Source organism: Pieris napi, chromosome 15 (genome assembly GCF_905475465.1).
Source record: "Pieris napi chromosome 15, ilPieNapi1.2, whole genome shotgun sequence".
NCBI classification, from domain to species: domain Eukaryota; kingdom Metazoa; phylum Arthropoda; class Insecta; order Lepidoptera; family Pieridae; genus Pieris; species Pieris napi.
Window position 1 is genome coordinate 1788764 of NC_062248.1, and position 20548 is coordinate 1809311.

General features: G+C 33.2%; 1 protein-coding gene across 1 annotated transcript in view; it reads left to right on the forward strand.

Moving 5' to 3' along the window:
• The window catches only part of LOC125056788 (cardioacceleratory peptide receptor-like), an 81161-nt gene that overhangs the window by 33337 nt on the left and 27276 nt on the right, over window positions 1-20548 (forward strand). The window lies entirely within an intron of this gene.

Consider the following 20548-nt stretch of genomic DNA (forward strand, 5'->3'; position numbering starts at 1 on the left):
TTCTGGTTTTATTTATTAGATAGTACAACTGGCTTTTCGTCATTAAGAACCCCTCCATTTGTTACGATACAATTTGTTTCTGCTCAAAATATAATTTATTAACTCAGTTTACGTGAACTAATAAAAGTCAAACAAAATTTCAGTATGTTTTTGAATTCATATATATATTACGAAGAGCAGGAATCTGGACTCCTTTTAATGGCTTGCAAAATACCTATTTTTATAAATGATATACTTCCTTGATTTTGATTCGTTACGTTTTCCATAAATTGGTGCGATGGAATAATTAATAAGGAATTAATAATAATCAAAACCGTACCGTGCAATTATGGAATCAATTCAACCGAATTCATTTGTTTTGAAAATATATCTCGAAGAACGGGATGGTACATACAGGGTGGCCAAAAAGTCGTGGATCAAACGCAAATAGGGGATAGATGAGGTCATCAGCTGCAAAAAATTGTTCTACGGGCGGTCTCTAAGCTAAACCCCGGCAGAGTTATAATTTATTTTGCGTTTTATAAGAAAATTGATTTTTTTTACTAATTCTTATTAAAATTCGAAAAAATCTACATCCTGTATCTTTTTCATATTATCCACTAGCTCGGTACTGATGAGTTCTTGCGTTAGACATACTATTAATTGTTGTTTATTGAGTGTATTGAAGATAATATTAAGTTATACGATATACATTTTTTTTAAATCAAAACTTTTGGTTTACCCCACTGTAAAAAAAAATTACTCTACCGAAAAGTGACCCTGTATTACAAAATTTGGCTCATTTCATAGGGATTCTGAAAAGGTATTACACAAGGCCAAGATAATGTTTACCTTAAATAGGCCAGAACAATGTTAATCTATTGGTTAAGCGTGCAACTATGAGTTCGTGCGTTTATATATCGTGAAGAAATAGGCATTTTAATCCAAAAAATCGGGAGTCCGGCACGGATGGCTGATTTACTCGCCTATTAAAATGTCAAGAGACGCCATCCCATTCCAGTACCAATATAGGGTTAAATTGATAATTATTTAGCTTTAGCTTAACTTGCTTAGACTTTTGTGATATTCATTATGGGGACAGCGCCTTATATTTGTTCAATATAGTTTGGAAAATTCAAAAGTGCACGCCTCATAGCGGTTATTAACATTTAAAAAAAATAATAATAAATCATTCGTTTACTTTTTTTTTATTTTTACTTCTAACTACTTACTTAATATAATAAAAAAAATATAGTGGCGCCATAACTCTAAGGTGAGGAAAAAATATACTAAAATTCGTATTTTAGTTTTTTACAAATTATAATTAAACGACAGTACTTAGAACGCTAATCTTAACTAGAAATCAGCCCAGGGTATAACTTTATATAATAAGAAAAAAGTATTCTGGTACGATAAATTTTTCGACCAATTTCTCTGCCACATACATGGATCCATAAACACAGACTGACGGACGTCCAAGAATGATTGATTTTATTGTTATTATTTACTATGTTAAACAAAATAATTGTTCATAAAAAATACCATATGTGCTTGATAGATTATTTAGTGAGAAAAAAGTCATTCAAGTTTCGAAAGACTGGGTTTTTTGACATGTCGAGAGTAGAGCACTGCGAGGCGTGCAATAACTGCTATCTAAATTAAACTATTACGCTACTATAGACATATAAATTATTAGTTATAATTTCACAATTTTTTAAGCACACAGAAATTGCCTGTTTTTACAAATGTAGGAGAAACTTTAAAAGAAAAAAGCTATACAATAAACAAATTGTAATATATGTGTGTTGTTTTAACCTACGTCTACCCTATGAATACGAAATCGGGGCGTTGCTTTTGTATGTATCAACATCAAATTGCTTACCCAATAAACGCTGTAAACTTTAAAACGTGCCGAATATACTACCCAGACGTCCAATTAATAAGCATAATACCTTCTTATTTTCATTGTAATAAGGTGTAAATTCCAATAAACCTATTTCCCTTTTGAAAACAGATGCAGGACGTTTTCGTCGTAAAATAAAGGTGAATTGTTCACCTCAGTTTCTTCGGTTAAACGGCACATAAAATGGTTCATTAGTTGTATCAGTATAAACACAGGAAAATATGTCTGTAAATATGTCAATTTCATTACTGAAGTAAATTTAATATAACATCGTTCATTGATTAAATTATAGAATTTAAAACATTAACACACAAACACAAAAGTTGAATTTTTTTTTTTCATTGAATTAAGAGTAGAAAAAAAAAATACTTAAGTAATTAGGATAGGAGGAGAAAGAGCATTTCATTCATCGATGAAAACTAAAAAGCAATCTCCAGTATGAAACGGCTACTAAATTAACAAAAATAAAATTACAAATAACAAGGTATGAATAAAAATAAATAGTAGGATTTTAAATATAATCAAAAATGAAACATTAATTAAACAAAAATCAGTACAATTTTAGATCTCACAAGAGACATAATAATACGTAATCGAATATATTTGTTCTTGGTTCTGCTGCTACAGAAAAGAACAAACATAAATAGCCCATTTTCTGACTCTTTAATCTAATGCTATTAATACTACTTATATAATAATATATTTGTTCACAAATGGAAGAGCTACAAAAATAAATTCCTCCAATTTTTATTTTTATACTTAACAAAATAAGCTACATATTATTCCAATGCGGCAATTATTTACATTTATATCACATACAAAACATTACACATAGAAAATAAACATCACAATATTAACCAATAATAGATAAAAATATTTACAAAAAGTCTAACTATTTCTTACATATAGGAACTGACGTTAAACAGACCTTTTGTCAGTTCCCTCATCGGATAATTAAAAACGTCTGTTAATCTATGCAGTTCATTAATTATTTCCATACATTGTGTCATCTGTGCCCTATTCGAGAGGTTAGTTGTCACTTAGGGTTCGAATTAAGGCGTAAGTAATTATTCAATTACTTAATTTAACGAATTCAAATCTACTAGTCCGATATTAAATAACACTTTTGCCATTATTCATTAAAAAATATTTTTTAACTTCGAGCGAGCTTTGAAGCTTTATTAAGTCGTTATTTCTCTAACAAGGAAACTATTCTCTCAGATGGCTCCTAATGTGAACCTTTCCTAAAAGCCCTCGCAATATTTTGGTTTTTTATATTTTTCTTCCGCGTTATTAACCTTTAATGGAGTTTTTCACTTAAGGCTTTTAATTCGGGGCACTTGATTCAATTTGATCTACGTAAATCGCGTTGGTTGATATTATTTTGAATTTGTATATGTGCAGTCAACGTATTTTTTTTTCTTACAATAAAGTTCACAAAAAAGAGTGCGACTTTACATGAATTACAATCTAGCCTATTCAATAATTATGGCTTATAAGTAATATTATTTTGACCTAATTTTCAATTCTAATGAATAGCTTAAACTAAGGTAATATTCATTAATAGTCTTAGTGTTCTATAATTTTTTGACACTTTCGTGAGTCCGAGATACCGCACTTGCACTTATATTCATTACACTAGGTATTTATTTATTCATATAAGATTTGTAAAATTGATATGATCACTATAAGATGTTATCAGGTTAGCTAATTACGTAATAAATTAAGGCAGAAGGTCCCTTAAGTAACTGAAACACAACTTTTTACGGTAAAAACTGCGTTGAGAGACTTTTTACAAGTTGTGTGTTTTTACAGTGATTTTAATGACATAACATATTTACACAACACATAGAGCACTCGCGTTTAGTATAAGAAAAAAAACGTAGCACTCCGGGAGTGCCGGCAGCAGTGAAAACTTCAATATTAACGTTGTGTTTAATTATAAGTATAAAAGTACTATCATTTATGAGGTAGAATACAATGTTTATTTATTGCGCCATCGTACACAAATATGACAATTTATATGTTGTTATTATAATATTATATCGTTACTTATATATTACATTAAATTTTATCTCTCAGAAAAATCAACTTCCATCCATAACTTCGACGACTTATACACCATCGTTATTATCAGAATCATCATCGCAAATTTTTACAACTGATACAATTGGTTTATGATAACTGAAGTAAGAAACAAACAGTTTTGATTCGAACCTATTTAAGTGTCTAATAAAGACCGCATCAATAGTAGTTTTGTATTTCGTTGTGCTAAAATTGCGATCATTTGACATAGTTAAACCAAATTCATTATTTAAAAATTCAATTAATGATTGATCATTCGCGCAAGCGCCCTGTGCCGCCTAAACAGAGCAGCACACTCAGGCACGGTAGAAAGAGTGGGAGATACTAGTTCCTCTCCCTTCCCCTCGATCTTACGCTTTTTCGATCAGCATCACGTGACCCTGACGCGAGTTTGAAAGTTTTTACCGATACAAAAAAGTGCTCAGCGCCGCTAAAGAAGTTTTCACTTCAAAAATCATCGCGGGGAAAACGTAATGGCTAAAATTCTAAAAGCGTCAGCGTATGTAAGGTATAAATGGTACACCACAACACGCAATACTCGTCCAGCGAGTTTGCTTTTCTTGCCGAAGCCGCGTACAAATTATTTGCAGAAGTCTATGAAGTACTAGGGTGTCCAATTATTTAATCAATTACCGTCTAAAATTCGTAATATTCGCGCGTTTAACCAATTCAAAAGGGCATTAATGACACATATCAGAATGAGAGTAGACTAAAATTGGGAACGGCTGATGGCGACATGTATCTCGTTCGTATATACATTATACAATTATACATATTATGTTAACATTAAACATTAAATTGCTGATCACCTATTTGCCTAATCAGGGGAAAAAATATCAAGAATTAGAAATCTACTGAAAACTAAAACAAAAACCAAGCGCCGTAGCGCCACTGTTTTTATCTCTAATTTTCAATATAATCCTTTCTATGTATATGTGGCGATCTACCCATAAAACGATAAGCTTTTTAATGTAAAAGAATTTTTTATTAATTTAGAAAGTCAGCATGTATCATTTACTCAATTTAACATTTATAGAAAAACGCTTTTACCGGATTAAAGTTATGTATTATTATAAATTTACAATTATTTGACATAATTTTAAATTTATCCGACGTTTCGCGTGTTTTTCAGTGTGCGTGGTCACGGTGACTGAAGACAAAAGATGTTGAATGTCAAAAAGTATCACAGCTGCAGAGAAAGTTGCCTTATCTGTATTTATTTCCCCGGAGTTGGTATCGACTAAAAGATGTCCTTACGCAAGGACAGCGTGACCACGCACGCTGTGAAGCACGCGAAACGTCGGATAAATTTAAAATTATGTCAAATAATTGTAAATTTATAATAATACATAACTTTAATCCGGTAAAAGCGTTTTTCTATAAATGTGTAAAGGTTATGTTAATCAAAGACAATACCATTAATTTAACATTCAAAAGCGCCAGTCAATAGCGTTGTGATATAGATAACACATATTGATATCGGTGGGCAACTACAGCCTTTGACGTAAGCTCTTTGTCAAAAATCTCAATGGTCGTCAGCCCACACCCACTCGAATGGAGTGACGTGATTATCAGGCTAATCTCAGTGTAAACACGCGTGGAACTACGGAAAAATATTGTTTTTATATAGACTATTGCGAAGATATATATAATATATATGTCGGCGCAATGGCGCTACTATCAGTTGCCATTGTAATTACGACAATATGAATAGTAAATAAAAAAAAAAGACGGGACTCGGGGACTGCCGCGGTTAAGCTATTGCATGATTTTTTTTCGACTTATGCAATTATAATTATTTATTTATGCATTTTTTTTTCTTTGATATTAATTCAAGTTTTTTCGATTTGTCTGAATCTTTTTTATAATATACCTTGAAGTACGATGATGGTTCTTACGGAGAGAAAATTTAAAAAAAAATTGAGTGAAAAAGACTACAAACAATTTTCTATATTCCCATACAAAATATTCGTAATAATACTTAAAAGTCAATTTGAACTTTAATACCATATAATAAAGTTCAAGTGTTAGTGGAGGGATTCCGGGAAGGTAAATTTTTATTTTTTGACATAATGTATTTCTTGTCTTATCTTACTAGCTAGACCGGTGTCCCGAATAGCAGAATAAGTATTAAAAAAAATAAGAATCGACTGTTAGGCGGTACGATGTTCGCCAGGCCAGCTAGTTACTTATAGAAAAGAATAAAACTACAAATTAGATGCATTAGCTCTTAAACTGATTTGACTTTGACGTTAAATTAATGACCTCTGTGACATATAATTACAATGGCAGCTGACAGTAGCGCCATTACTTCGACATTTATAAAACTACATACTGTGTTTCGTCTACGCCATTGCTAAACATTTAAACTCCTATAACTTATATAAACTTGAAATAACCAATTGAATAGTTATGTAATACATTTAATGAAGTCGCGTATAATTCGTTTTATATAAATATGTATGTTTTCACACATTTTGTGTAACTGAGATAAATGCATTTTCGTGCACGTGACTTTTTACGCCACCAAAAAGGTTTAATGAGAATAACCCTCAGTCATTATTGGATCAAATTTACTACAAAAAATATCTCTTTGCCCGGAGAATGCCATGAAGAATCAACTTTAATTTAATTTTGGATTTACTAAAGAAATGTCAACATTCTTCATATTTTTTCTTTAACGACGAGAAAGGATACGTATGCCTTCCAGTTTTTGAATAAAACGCACTGTGAAATTACAAATTCAGCTACCGGATCAACTTCCTTATTTGATTTGATTAGTAGAATTATGAGCCACGATTAATGTTCAAAACTGTACTTCTTCCTTCTTCATTCTATCAAGTAATATATAACAGCAATAAATATTAATCATAAAACATATACATAACATTTTTTACTAACAAAACAGACACACAAAATAACAATAATAAAAAAAATATGAAAAAGACTGAAAGATGCCATTTTTTTTCTTTTAAAAAACAAGGTACGTTTTAAGTGTGCTTAGGTTGTAATTGGCCCTGGCTCAGCATTATGCTGAGGAGCAGACTGTTCCACAGCGCTGATCATTCTACCAGAGACCTCAGTATCATTTCATATCACTTAGACAACTGGACGTTTTATAACTGGGTGATTTAAGACTTTTACCGCGCCATCCAGAGTCCAGTCTAAATTCCGCTGCTAAACAATACGACTTCAAATTTTAGAGTATTAAAAATATCATAGATTATTTTGAAGATAATTCTTTAAACTCCGGCAATGCATGTGTATGTATTGTAACTGTGTTTGCTGAGCCGACAACACATGTTTGACGGCTCATTGGTCTAGTGGTTAGTATCCCTGACTGCGGATCCATGGGTCCCGGGTTCGATCCCCGGCTGAGACAAACATCGATGTGATGAGCATTTGGTGTTGTCCTTAGGTCTTGGGTGTTTAAATGTGTTTAAATATGTATGTATGTATATCCGTTGCCTAGTACCCATAACACAAGCTTCACCAGCTTAGCATGGGACTAGGTCAATTGGTGTGAATTGTCCAATCATTAAAAAAAAAAACAGTTAACTTTCTGAAAACTCTGTGAAACTAGGATTAATGATTGTCGATTTGCGTTTATTTTTATATATTGCTTGCGAATTAAAAAATATCAAATGTTATTATCAGAAATAGATCAAAGAAGATTGAAATAAACTCCAAAGGTTATTCTTTAAATAAAAAAGCAATTATAACGCTGGTACAGGCTTCAAACAGAAAATATTTGTTTTAGTTTTTGCCACGCACCACCACTATGTCGAACAAGCTACCCACTGAAGTATTTCTAAGGCATTTCAACTTAGGGTCCTTCAAGAGCGTACCAATTCATAAAAGGCCGGCAACGCACTTGCGAGCCGAGATTTTTTTTTACAAAAATATAGTGTGAATGTCTATGGGCGGAGACGTCACTTAACTCCTGCCCGTTGTAATTTAAAAACAAGTGATTAAACGAAAATAATAATTGAAAAAAATGTCTTGAGTTTTTAATGAACTTTTTCCGTCAATCTTTGAGCGGTGTTGGCCTAGTAGACCAGTGCCGATAATTTTTGAAACCTAAAAAAATTACAGTAGGATGAAACCCATTAGAAAAGCAGGGGAATATGATCAAAATGAAAGGAAAAATAAATTACGGTCGATCTGAGGTCGGGAAGGGGTAGGGGGGGAGTTTTAAGGGTAAAAAACGGTTTATCTCGATTTCCGGCAAAACTACAAGTCCTATCGAAGAAAGTTAAATGGCAAAGTTGGAGGTAATAAAAAGATCTAAAACTTTTGTATTCACACATTTTTCACATAACCTCAAAATTTATGTGAAAAATTCAAAAAAACAAGTTTTTGGTTTTTAATTTTTATCTTTAACAAAAATATTTTTTTTTAACGAAATTTGGTGAAAACTTACCTTTCTATGTCCCAAATACGCTGTAATTTATTTGATTAAAAATATTTATTTGTTCACCTTATTTTGAATTAATATCGAAAAAACACCCTAATTTTCAATCGAAAATTCTGACGTCAAAATTTCAGCTTTTTTCAAAAAGTTGGTGTGCTTTCAGTTCGTTGAAATCTCTACTTTCCTATGGTAAAAAAATATATATATATTACCATAGTAAATCTTCTCAGAAAATGCAAAACATCGTATGCAGTAACGCCCAGACCCGTCATCCCCTTCCCTACTTCTCTATGAATCTTCTTTAAATTATAATCAGATGCCTATTTATTACTATTTTAAGATAACTTATATATACCTGAGTGACCTAAAAAAAAAATAGGGATGACAGGTCTGGGCGTTAATGCATACGATTTTTTGCGTTTTCTGAGAAGATTTACTATGGTAATATATATATATTTTTTTCAAGGTTCCCTGCAAACAAATATAGTCGTCATGACGACTATATTAATTGTTTGCAACGAACCTATCGGGAAATACCCGATAATTTTGAAGCTCTTGTGGTATTCGGGGGATTATTTTTCCGACCCAAATGTCGGCCAATAGAATTGCACCATGAGACGAAATGTACAGTTAACAAATAAGAATTTCATAATGAATAAAACAACTACTTAATACTTTTCTTGAAGCAACGACCAGAGAAAATTTTCACAAAAAATTATCAGTATAATATCATGTAGGTTGTACCACGTGACGTCGAATGGTGCAATTCTTCCCGACCTCAGATCGACCGTAATTTATTTTTCCTTTCATTTTGATCATATTCCCCTGCTTTTCTAATGGGTTTCATCCTACTGTAATTTTTTCACTTTTTATTTATTTTAAAGGCTATCTGCACTGGTCTATAGTGGCTTCAGCGTGCGACTCTCATATCTGATGTCGTACGTTCGATTCCCGGCTGTGCATCAATGGACTTTCATTCTATGTGCGCATTTAACATTTGCTAGAACGATGAAGGAAAACATCGTGAGGAAACCGACATGTCTTAGACCCAAAAAGTCAACGGCGTGGGTCATGCACCGGAGGCTGATCACCTACTTGCCTATTAGATTTAAAAATGATCATGAAACAGATTCAGAAATCTGAGGCCAAGGCCTAAAGAGGTTGTAGCACCACTGATTTATTGTTTTTAGTTACTTTACAACATAGGTAACCAAGCGTTATTAATTGTGTATCAAATAGATTTAAACGCTAGGCTTAAAGGCTAATTATTTCGATTACAACGAAACGTTTGAGTGACAAGGGTCGGTAGTAATTACGATTATCCCTTTCAGAGATTAATTAATTCAATGGCCGCTAATTAGTCAACCCTCCGAATTTCATACTTTAGTCTCGTATGCTATGTCGCCGTAATTTACATGTATTTAATAAAGCCTTTAACTGATATTAACGCGTTTTTATAAATTAATACCAAAATAAATAAACTGTCAAAGTAGTTTTTTGGCGCATTGCGTGTTGTTCCCACGATGTAAGTGCGTGCTCCTATTTCACCATGCCTCCTGCTGATAGAGGACAAATCTTTGTTTTTAATTTATCTTATTACTATTAATTACTTAAGATGTCATGTGGAACACGGTGTTATAGTTGCAGCTCCTTACAAACATTGTGTAAAACAAAAACTTGGCGATTAAAAAGTGCGGCGGAGAATTTATTGCAAGTTCTTCTGAATAAATGATTTTGATTTGATTTCTTGGTGATGTCCTTGGTGAAATCTAAGTGAAGTGTCTATCATCTAATGAAATTTTAATTTTAGCAGATATATTAAATTAATATTCATTGCTAAGGACGTTTTAATGTTTTCATAAATTTTTATCACTCCCCGTTTATAGCGTCGTTATAAATTTTATCTCTACAAATAATCAATATAGAGTAATTAAGGCTATAATTGTTTACTTTGAGAGGTTTTATGGTAGTAATAATGATGAGTTTATTAAAATTCTGAATAGTGCTCAGTCTAATGATTACGTGAATCTAAACTAGTGATTCTCAAGGGGGCACGCCCCACGGGGCAATATGATTGTTAAGGGGGGCTATTCGAAAATTGATTAAAATTATTTGGAATTTGAATTTCAGTTTTTATTATGTTTTGAAATTTTACTTACTGTGTTTAGTTAACAATTTCAATTTTTAATCACTTCCTCAAACCCATAATTTAAGTTACTTAAGTGAACAATTGAATAGAAATTATTGAAAGATTGAAGTTAGGTAATACTGATCTTAACTGCAAGGTCGGGAATTTGACTATATACCACCTTTTAGGCAATGAGAAACATTCCAATAATAATTACTATTTATGTTGAGCATTTATTGAAGTCGTAGAAGTTGGTCCTCGTCTTGGGTAGGAAGGTGGTCTTCGTATGGGACCTTCTTGCAGACTGGTAAGATTTTGACTACTTTGTACTTTGACCAAGAAAATAAAGAATATGCAATATGCATATGCATGCAATCACATTGGTACCTTTGATGTACCAATGTGATTGCATGTTGCTTTTACGTAAGTGCAGGGTCTTGTTTGTCCATGTTGCTATTTAGGCTTCCAAACACGTGTGCTAATAGTCTAGTCGATAAGTTGAAAATGGTACAAAATAGAGATACTGCTCTTAAAATTATGTGCGATAGCTCATTGGATCCGGAATGACGTCTAGAAAAATGTGCCAAAAGCGTGTATTAGCACATAAAAAAATGCAAAAGTTATAAACAATTAAAGATGGAAAAAAATGGCATTTCGGCCAATATTTAATAAACTATTAATATTTAAGAAATTTCAAAAAAAGATTCTGAAAGAGGAGGAAATTTCCAATAAAAAACTTTGAACTCCCGGAACTCTATCTCCATTAGTCTGTGCGTGACATTTTTAGGATGCGCGCGCGGCGTCAAAAGCGAGTACGGCACATTAATTAATTTATTTAAGGTATTGAATTTTTTTTTTAATTTGAAAAAATTATGGTGTGTTCTAAACACTATAATTTATTTATTTCCGTTGGAAATTTTACTTAAATTTAATTTTTCAACAAGTTAAACAATTGTTAACTAACGAAATTTTCTCGAACTATCGTCTTAATTGTAAGTGAAAAAAAATGTTTAAATAATGGTCGTAAAAAATACATACATTCTTACATACATACTTAACAAGATCGTGCCATAAAAATTAAAAAAATATTTATACTTTGTTTATAACAATTTTTTTACTTACACAAAAACTAAAAAATCCAAGTAATGTTAAAAAAATTTTTTTTTCTAAATCATCATATTATTGTTTTTTTTATTAATATAGGATATTTATTGATTCACAAAAAAAAATCCGCCAGTTGTTGATAAATTTTTTATAAACAAATTGATTAAATCAATATTTAAAAAAAAAATGTACCTTTAATGCTGGCAGCATTTCCTCGCATGTCTCCTATCATTAGGTTTTTTGAAGTGAATAACGCGATCGTTTAGCAGAAGTCAAGTCCAGTCGCGTTTATTAAAAGGTTTTACGAGTTAACAGCGGGATCTGAACCAAATTGATCACTTATTCTCTAACAAGGTGTCAGGGTCGGTATTATCGGGGACACATAAACCCTACTTACATCGACCCATAAAGGTCCTTTATTGTTTCTTTTATTATGTCTTTTTGCTGCCTAACTGTTTTTTCTCTGCTTGATTTGAGTTTATGAAGGTGAGAGTGGATTTTTGTGAAATATGTGAGTGGTCGCAAGAGTGCTGTAGTGATAGTAATATCTTTGCGACCAATGAAAGTTTGTTGGCGTGTGTGTTGGTCACGGTTTTTAGCCTAGCGTAAAATTATATCTTTAAAGTATGAAGTTATTGCCACGCTAAAACATAATGTCAAACATGATTTCAGATATTTAAAATATTTATACTTGCGACAGCTTTCACTAATATTTGGTTTAAAATTGTATAACTGTACAAATATCATATCATTTATTCATTACTATGACACAATGGTGTTTATATATACGACCCGAAAAAGAGCAGTGTTGGCCTAGTGGCTTCAGCATGCGACTCTCATACCTGAGGTCGTAGGTTCGATCCCCGGCTGTGCACCAATGTACCTACTTTCTTTCTATGTGCGCATTTAACATATTTTGCTCGAACGGTGAAGGAAAACATCGTGAGGAAACCAACATGTCTTAGACCCAAAAAGTCGACGGCGTGTGTCAGGCACTGGAGGCTGATCACCTATTCATTAGATTTAAAAATGATCTTGAAACAGATTCAAAAATCTAAGGCCAAAACCTAAAGAGGTTGTAGCGCCATTAATTTTTTTTATGACACAATCTACTTAGGAACATCGGTAAAAAATTAATGCTTTCTAAATTTACGTTTACTGTCAGTTCTCAAATCAGGGATGAAAGGCCTGTCAATAAACTCTCCGTCACTCTTTTAAATCGCTAAGTTTATTAAAATGTTTGTTATGAGCATTAAATACTGCTCTGTATAAAATAATAAAGCAATTACTTTTAAATAAAATAAACAAATAAGACAAGTACAGAATACTGGAATATTTAAAGTTGTATCCTTACTTTTAATCGAACACTGTTGATCTTATCATATACATAAATCACGAAGTATTTAAGAAAATTGTGGCATTTTGGCACATATTAAGATCACTATCTTGTACGTTATTGTCATGATTAAAAATTTAAAAGATCGTGATGCTTTTATCTCGGATGTCAGAAATAATTGTCGTAATAAGAAAAAGTCAGTTAAAAAAATACTATTATATTAAATAATGAACTGAAAGAAAAATGCAGTTAAAATTACTTTACTTGTAAGATTTTATTCAGAAAATTAATAACTAATTACTCTGAGTTCTAACTAGTTTGAAATCAATCTAATGACTTATTGAATAATATTAAACTATTTAGACATTACAATTATATATTTAAAAAATCATTGAAATTATCAAGTTGGTTTTTTAATTTTTAATTATATGTTCAATTTAATATTATCATGATGAATATGATAATATTATTATAATATAACTAAGTATTTACAAATTTCTTAACCTATATAGTATACTAATAATAATCAAAATAAATAATTATTTATAATGAAAAATCAAGAAATAGAAAATTAAAACAAATTTAAAAAGTTTGGTCCCTGTGGCAGTGTACCTTTAACGCTGGCAGAATTTCCTCGCCGTATTGACATTACATTTATATAAAAATAACCATATCGAATTAACTTCAACCACTTATTTTTTTTACATGTATTTTGACTTAATATATTATTAATTTATTATTATATCCATAAAAGAATACCCATGTAACAGGATGCGTTGCCGGCCTTTGAGGGAGAAGTATACTTTATTTTTAAATTTGGCAAATAATATTTTAATACTCATTACATTTTTCTGATACTAGAATGAAGTTTGTTTTTCACTATGAATTTTTCGATATCGCTTTTATTAAGCCGTTCTATTCTCCATCAAAAGCATTATTATGATTTGTTTTCCTATTATTCCATAACATCATTCTAATCGCTTATGTACGGCTTCCTTTTCGACAAACTTCGACATTCGAATTCGGTCCATAAATCAGAAGGGATAAAGCAAACAGAACTTGCAATGATTTGTTAGGATATAATTGAAATAGATCCCATGTTTACCATACAGAACTGTCGAAATAATATATGAAGTTTACATATTCAGTTGAAGTCATGAGCGGATCGTGAATTTGTGGGGCTTTGGGCTATTACGGGGAAGTCCCACGCGAAAAATACGCCGACCGAAAACAAGCGACGGGGGATTCCCCGTTCCGTTCGTTCGCATCGCACATGAGTTGATTGATCTCAGGGTACATTATGATTAGATTTTTTTTTAAATCGGATATTCTTAGAAATATCGCCTATTGTTTTTAGTGGGGACTGGGGGCCCTTTGTTTCCACAGGGCTCTGGGCTGCAGCCCAAAAAGCCCTTAAGTAGATCCGCCCCAGTTTAAAGTTGATCCTTTGTTTCTGGAAGTGAAAATATCTTAGTTTTGTAAGTACAACTAAATTTATTTGAGATTATCTCGATTATATAAGTTGCTTCGCAAGTTGTATCCATACCATCTGTGTAAAAACTTTGGGAAATGAAAACATCGTAACAGTTATTAAAAAACTTCAAAGTGGTCTTGGCTTCACATTTCTTCGACTGGTTTGTGATTAAATTTATTAATAGGCATATAACCAAGGCGTGTCATTTTCCTCACGATGTTTTCCGTACGAGCAAGTGTTAATAAGTAAGATCATAGTCGGGATATAGACCAAAGAAATTACTGGTTAAGAAGCAACACTGTTCAATGCTAACGTATATATAAAATAAAAAATAAATCAGTGGCGCTACCTTAGGTCTGGGCCTCAGATTTCTGAACCTGTTTCATAATAATTTGTCAATCTAAAAGGCAAGTACGTGATCAGCCTCCTGTATCTGACACACACCCTCGACTTTTTGGGTCTAAGGCAAGCCGGTTTCCTCACAATATTTTCCTTCACCGTTCGAGCGAATGTTAAATGCGCACATACGTCAAAAGTCTTTTAAACATATAGGTAACACAATGTACACTTATGAACGTCAAAGAAGAAATGTATATGAAATACTTCTAACTTTACATTTAGTGCCAATTCTCAAATCAAGGCCGTAGAATGGAAGAGAAGAACTGGCAATAAACTCTCCGCCACTCTTTTTAATCGCCATGTTTTTTTTAAGGAGCTGCAACCATTACACCATGTTCCACATGACATTTTAAGTAAATAAGAAAATAAATTAAAAACAAAGACTTGTCCTCTATTAGCAGGAGGCATGGTGAAATAGGAGCACGCACTTACAGTCGAAATCACTAACATCACCGCATACACGAATTCAAGTACGACCAGTCACCACAAGTAGCACCCGTTCACTAGTATGACGCATGGCCAGTTATCGGTCGCCTCGAAAGAAAGTCCATTGGTCCACAGCCGGGGATCGAACCTACAACCTCAGGGATGGATGAGAGTCGCACGCTGAAGCCACTAGGGCAACACTGCTCTTTTTCGAGTCGTATCTATAAGTACCTACCGTAAAAATATTAGCTATATAAATGTTTTTAATCTTACCCCTTTGAGTCCACGATGCCCGCATTTTGTTTCAGAACACAATAAACCGTGTATGAGCAGAGGTATTTTAAAGTAAGGATAAATCTCATCACAATATCTATGAGCAATTTCTTTTAGTGTTAGCTATTGTTGGTATAAATTTATGCATTACTTTCTTGAATACCCATTTGTATGTTGTGCATATCAACTGTTTGATTTATACATTCTTTTCTGGGTTACAATATAAAAACTAAAAAATCTTTATTATAACAGTTTAATAATTCGTTAGGTATTTTATATAATTTCTTATTCAGGTGCCACTAAATGATCTAATGTTAGTTGTTCATAAATATCTTGGTGTTAGTCGAAACAGTTAACACTGAAAATGTTTAGAGAATGAAAAATGGCTTAATGTAGAAAGTTGCCAATACTTTTATTGTTTTTAGAAGTAATCTCCGTTCCTCTCTACACATCGTCGCATTCGATGGAACCACTGAGAAAAGCAGTGGGCCTACTCTTCCTTAAGGGTCTCTTGACTCTTCTATGGCATACGTTCGCTTTCACCGCATTTTCAGGGCTCGTAAAGCGAATACCTCGAATTTTTATCCAGCTTTCATCACCTGTGACGATGTCAAATACAGCATTTTAGTCACCGCCGTTGAACTTATCCAACATTTGGCGACACCAGTCCATGCGAAGATGTTTCTGGTCTTCGGTTCTGGGAAATCCATCTGGTACAAAGCTTCCTGACGCCTAAATGTTCGTGTAATATTTTTTGAACGTAACTCATACCAATGCCTAGGCTTGCCCGTATCTGCTGATAGTTCACTCTCTTATCTTCCTCTATCATGCTTCGCACATCACTGATGTTATTTTCAGTAGTCGTTGTTAAGTTAAGACTATCGGCTAACCGACAGACTTGTTTATTTTAAAAAATCTTGAAAGGTATTAATGAAATGGAATCGTCGCTTTAATATTCCAAGCACGTTCAAGTCAATTAGGAAAGGGAAAGATATTCCTGGAATTCATTATTTTTGACCGTTGATTTTGACGCAAAATTTTATTTAAAATGACCGACTGATAAATTGGCTTCTATAGCCTTAATTAGCTTAATAATTTGTCACGTTTATTTCGAGAGCAGTGTTGGCCTAGTGGCTTCAGCGTGTGACTCTCATACCTGAGGTCGTAGGTTCGATCCCCGACTGTGCACCAATGGACTTTCTTTCTATGTGCGTATTTAACATTTGCTCGAACAGTGAAGGAAAACATCGTGAGGAAACCGACATGTCTTAGACCCAAAAAGTCGTCGGCGTGTGTCAGACACTGGAGGCTGATCCCCTACTTGCCTATTAGATTAAAAATGATCATGAAACAGATTCAGAAATCTGAGGCCACGACCTAAAGAGATTGTAGCGCCACTGATTTTTTTAATTTTTTTATTTCGAGACACAATATCAATTAGCTGTATAGACAAGATAAGCTTTGAGTGTCTAAAACGCGTTTTTGATTTTTTTATAGAGCAGGGAGTAAACCAGCAGTAGGCTATAAGGCTAGGCTTACCTGATGTTAAGTGATACCGTTCATGGACACTCAAAACCAGAGGGCTCGAAAGTGCATTGCCATTTTAAGAATTGGTACGCTCTTTTCTTGAAGGACCCTACGTCGAATTATTTCGGAAATACTTCAGCAAACCTGCCTTAAGGACCGATCTCCAAAAAAATACATTGTTTCTTTGCATTTTTCGTCATCGTTTCTTGAAGAATGGAAAAATATATGGTGGAGTTGATTAGTTAATTTATCCATTTTGAAAGATCGATACACGATTTAAATAACGTTCCTTCGTATAAAAAAATCCAAACATAGCCAATTTTTTACACGTTCAATTCATTTTATGACGAAAATGTATATAGAACATGATTTTGAAATTTACACGATATATTTTATTGCCAGCCAACTAGTTGATACATTAATTTAATGTTTTACATAACTAATTGTTACTACGGGCCGGCGCGCCTCAGTGCTCCAGCTCTCCACTGCGCCCCCAAGGGCGGATCCAGCTTTGGCGCCAGGAGGGGGTCACATAGTCATGGTCAAGTCAAGAACTTATAATTTAATTTTGATTAAATTATAAGTTCCGAGTTAAGAAACTCCGCAGGGCTTGGGGATTTTTCAAAGAGCTGGTTTACCCGAAGGAAAGCTACTTTTTTTTTTACGGGTATTAAAATCACATTATAAAGTTTAATTTACCATAAGAATAATAAAAGTAGAAAAAAAACCATTTTTAGCCTATCCACCAAAAAAAAATCCACCGATTACAACAAAAAAAGACCAATTAAGTACCATTTTTTTTCTATGATTTTGGTAGCTTAGAACACTGTGGATTTTTTAAACTTAGCCAGAAGCTATGGAAACTTCGTTTTGTATTTTTAAATTGAAGTCGAATGTTTGGGCGAATCCAGCTAAAAACTTAACTTCTAACTTTAAAACCTTTTTTGAGTAGCTTTAACTAATTTTAAGAAGCTGGGATTTTTTTTACTTGAACATCATTTAAGGCAATCATTTAACAGAAAAAAAACTGCAAAATACCTACAACAAAAAAAGATATGAAGTTTTGAAACCTCGCTGGCAGAAAACATTCAAACAACACAAAAAAATTTATAACTCGAAAACTACAAAAAATCGCGGAACATACATGGGGTATTTTCGTATGCCCCTAGGTGTGAGGAATCTAAAAAAAAAATATTGACATCACTAGTGGGACCACTCTGTATACACGTACATATTACCATCTTCTCTTGAAGACATCCAGAGAAACACTATCACGTATTTTTTTTTAAGTGGAATCTCGCTGTTGGCCTTTAGGGCCTTTACAGCTCAGCTCGGGCTGTTTTGGCGAGCTTAGCTCGGCCTGACGCTTAGCTCCGCCTGACTATCACGTACGGAATGAGGCAGCCTATTTATATCACATAACCGTGGTGAATGTTTTGTCATAACAGCTAGAGGTATGTCGAGGGGTATTACGCTAAACTCCGCAAAAGTGAAGAGATGGTACGACAAGGGATTCCGTCAAACAAAATAGAAACAGACAAAATACATATATTTTAATAACTAAATCATTTTTCTTTAACGTGTTTTCCCGAAACGCGTTATTACGTTATTTACGTCAACGGGTACGTTTTTATGAACGTGGAGAAGTGCCAGTCCGGTTAGGCGATCTTCAACCATTGAAGATCTTAGCCACGATTTAATTCTGCGCAACGTAGAGAAAGACCTTTCTGCTGTCGCTTCGCTGACAGGGTAGTGTATCCAATTTTCAGATATTAGGATACATATTAATGTTACAATTTAAAATAATACTATGTTATGATATGTAGAAGTTTAGTCGTTCCGATTCCGATTGAGGTAAGGTCTAGCTAGACGTTTCATAGTCGACAAGCGCGCGCAAGTGTGGCGCGGAAAATTCATTTTTCGATGCGTTCGTTCCCAAACGTTTGCCATCATACAAAGTTATTATATTATATTAAATTAATTAAATATTTAAGGTATGTAGTTACATATAATCTGTATGGTGACAAAATTATATATAAAATCATTATGTTCAATTAGTGGTCCAGCTAAGTCCTGCTCAGGGGGGGGTCATGACCCCCATGCCCCCCCCCCCCTGGATCCGCCGTTGTGCGCCCCACAGTCCACCCCGAGACACTGACACAGCAATTCGTGCTGGGATAGGGCCTTAAAAAACACTCAGTTGTAGAACGACGGACGTCGAGGTGAAGCGGGTGTAATTTCGTATTCTGCCTCGACGTCCATAGAAAGGAAAATCATTGGTGTACAAATAGGGCTTCAACACCGAAGAGTTCTTATACTTTACACATTATATATTATCGTAAGGAAATAATTCCTTTTTCATTTATTAAATCCCGTTTGCGATTATCATATTTCTTATGAACAGTCGTATGAATGGGAAACTTTTCCAATTAAGTATTTATGAACTGGAAATAAGTTTTGCTTCAACGGTTATGTCTCCCTTTTAAACTTATATTCCAAAGTTGTACCCGGTTCCGCGCAAGTGTATCACGTAGTAGTTAATTATATATATTACTAGCTGTCCCCGCGAACTTCGTTTCCCCTTAATGTGATTTTACTTAGCCTACCTTTTTAGTACATACCAACATGAAACATTTTGCTATGCTAACCCAGAGACTATTTTTCTAGGTTTTTCTCTATATACATATTATGTTTTAATTGCTTTGTTTTATTCCATTAGTCTAAATACCTCTGTCTTATGTATTTTGGCACTTCTTGCTTAGTGCTTACCTCATCTAATTTCATTTAATTTTTTTTCTCCTAGTGATCGCCTGGAAGACGTCGTTCGAAAGTGATAAGGCCGCCTTTCATTATGACAATTGATTATTTTTCTGTATGCATAGAAGTGTTAATAAATAAATAAATATTTTATACGTAAAGAAATCTTAAGTTAAACCACATTGCTATGCTTACTATTGTAGGTTTGTACATATATATATATATATATATATACTTATACAACCACGGTCTATGATGAAAATTTATTGATCGCGATCTAATCTTCACCCCACTGAGTGTGGTTAGAAAAATTTAATTAAGATTAAAATCATAATATTGTTTGCGTTCGACCCTTAGGGGAAGTGACGGTGTACTTCGATTTCCGTTCCATCAAAAATATAGCCTGATATGAAAGTTATTCGCTATAAAATTCTTATAGATACCAAAAGGTCTATTATAATCTATGTCTATTAAAATAACAATATGTATCGTCTATACGCATGACAAGTTTTTATATTCCTTGGATGTTTGTTATAAATTTACGTTAAATATACTATTGTACTTTTATTTTTAATAATATTGTATATATTTTAACACTAAATAACATAGTGCGTGAGTAGTGTCGTAGATAAGTTCAAAACTATAAAAATGTTTTTTCTATTTTTTTTATAGAACTGGAGGCACACTTGATGTTAAGTGATACCACCGCTTATGGATACTCTCAATACCAGAGGGCTCGCAAT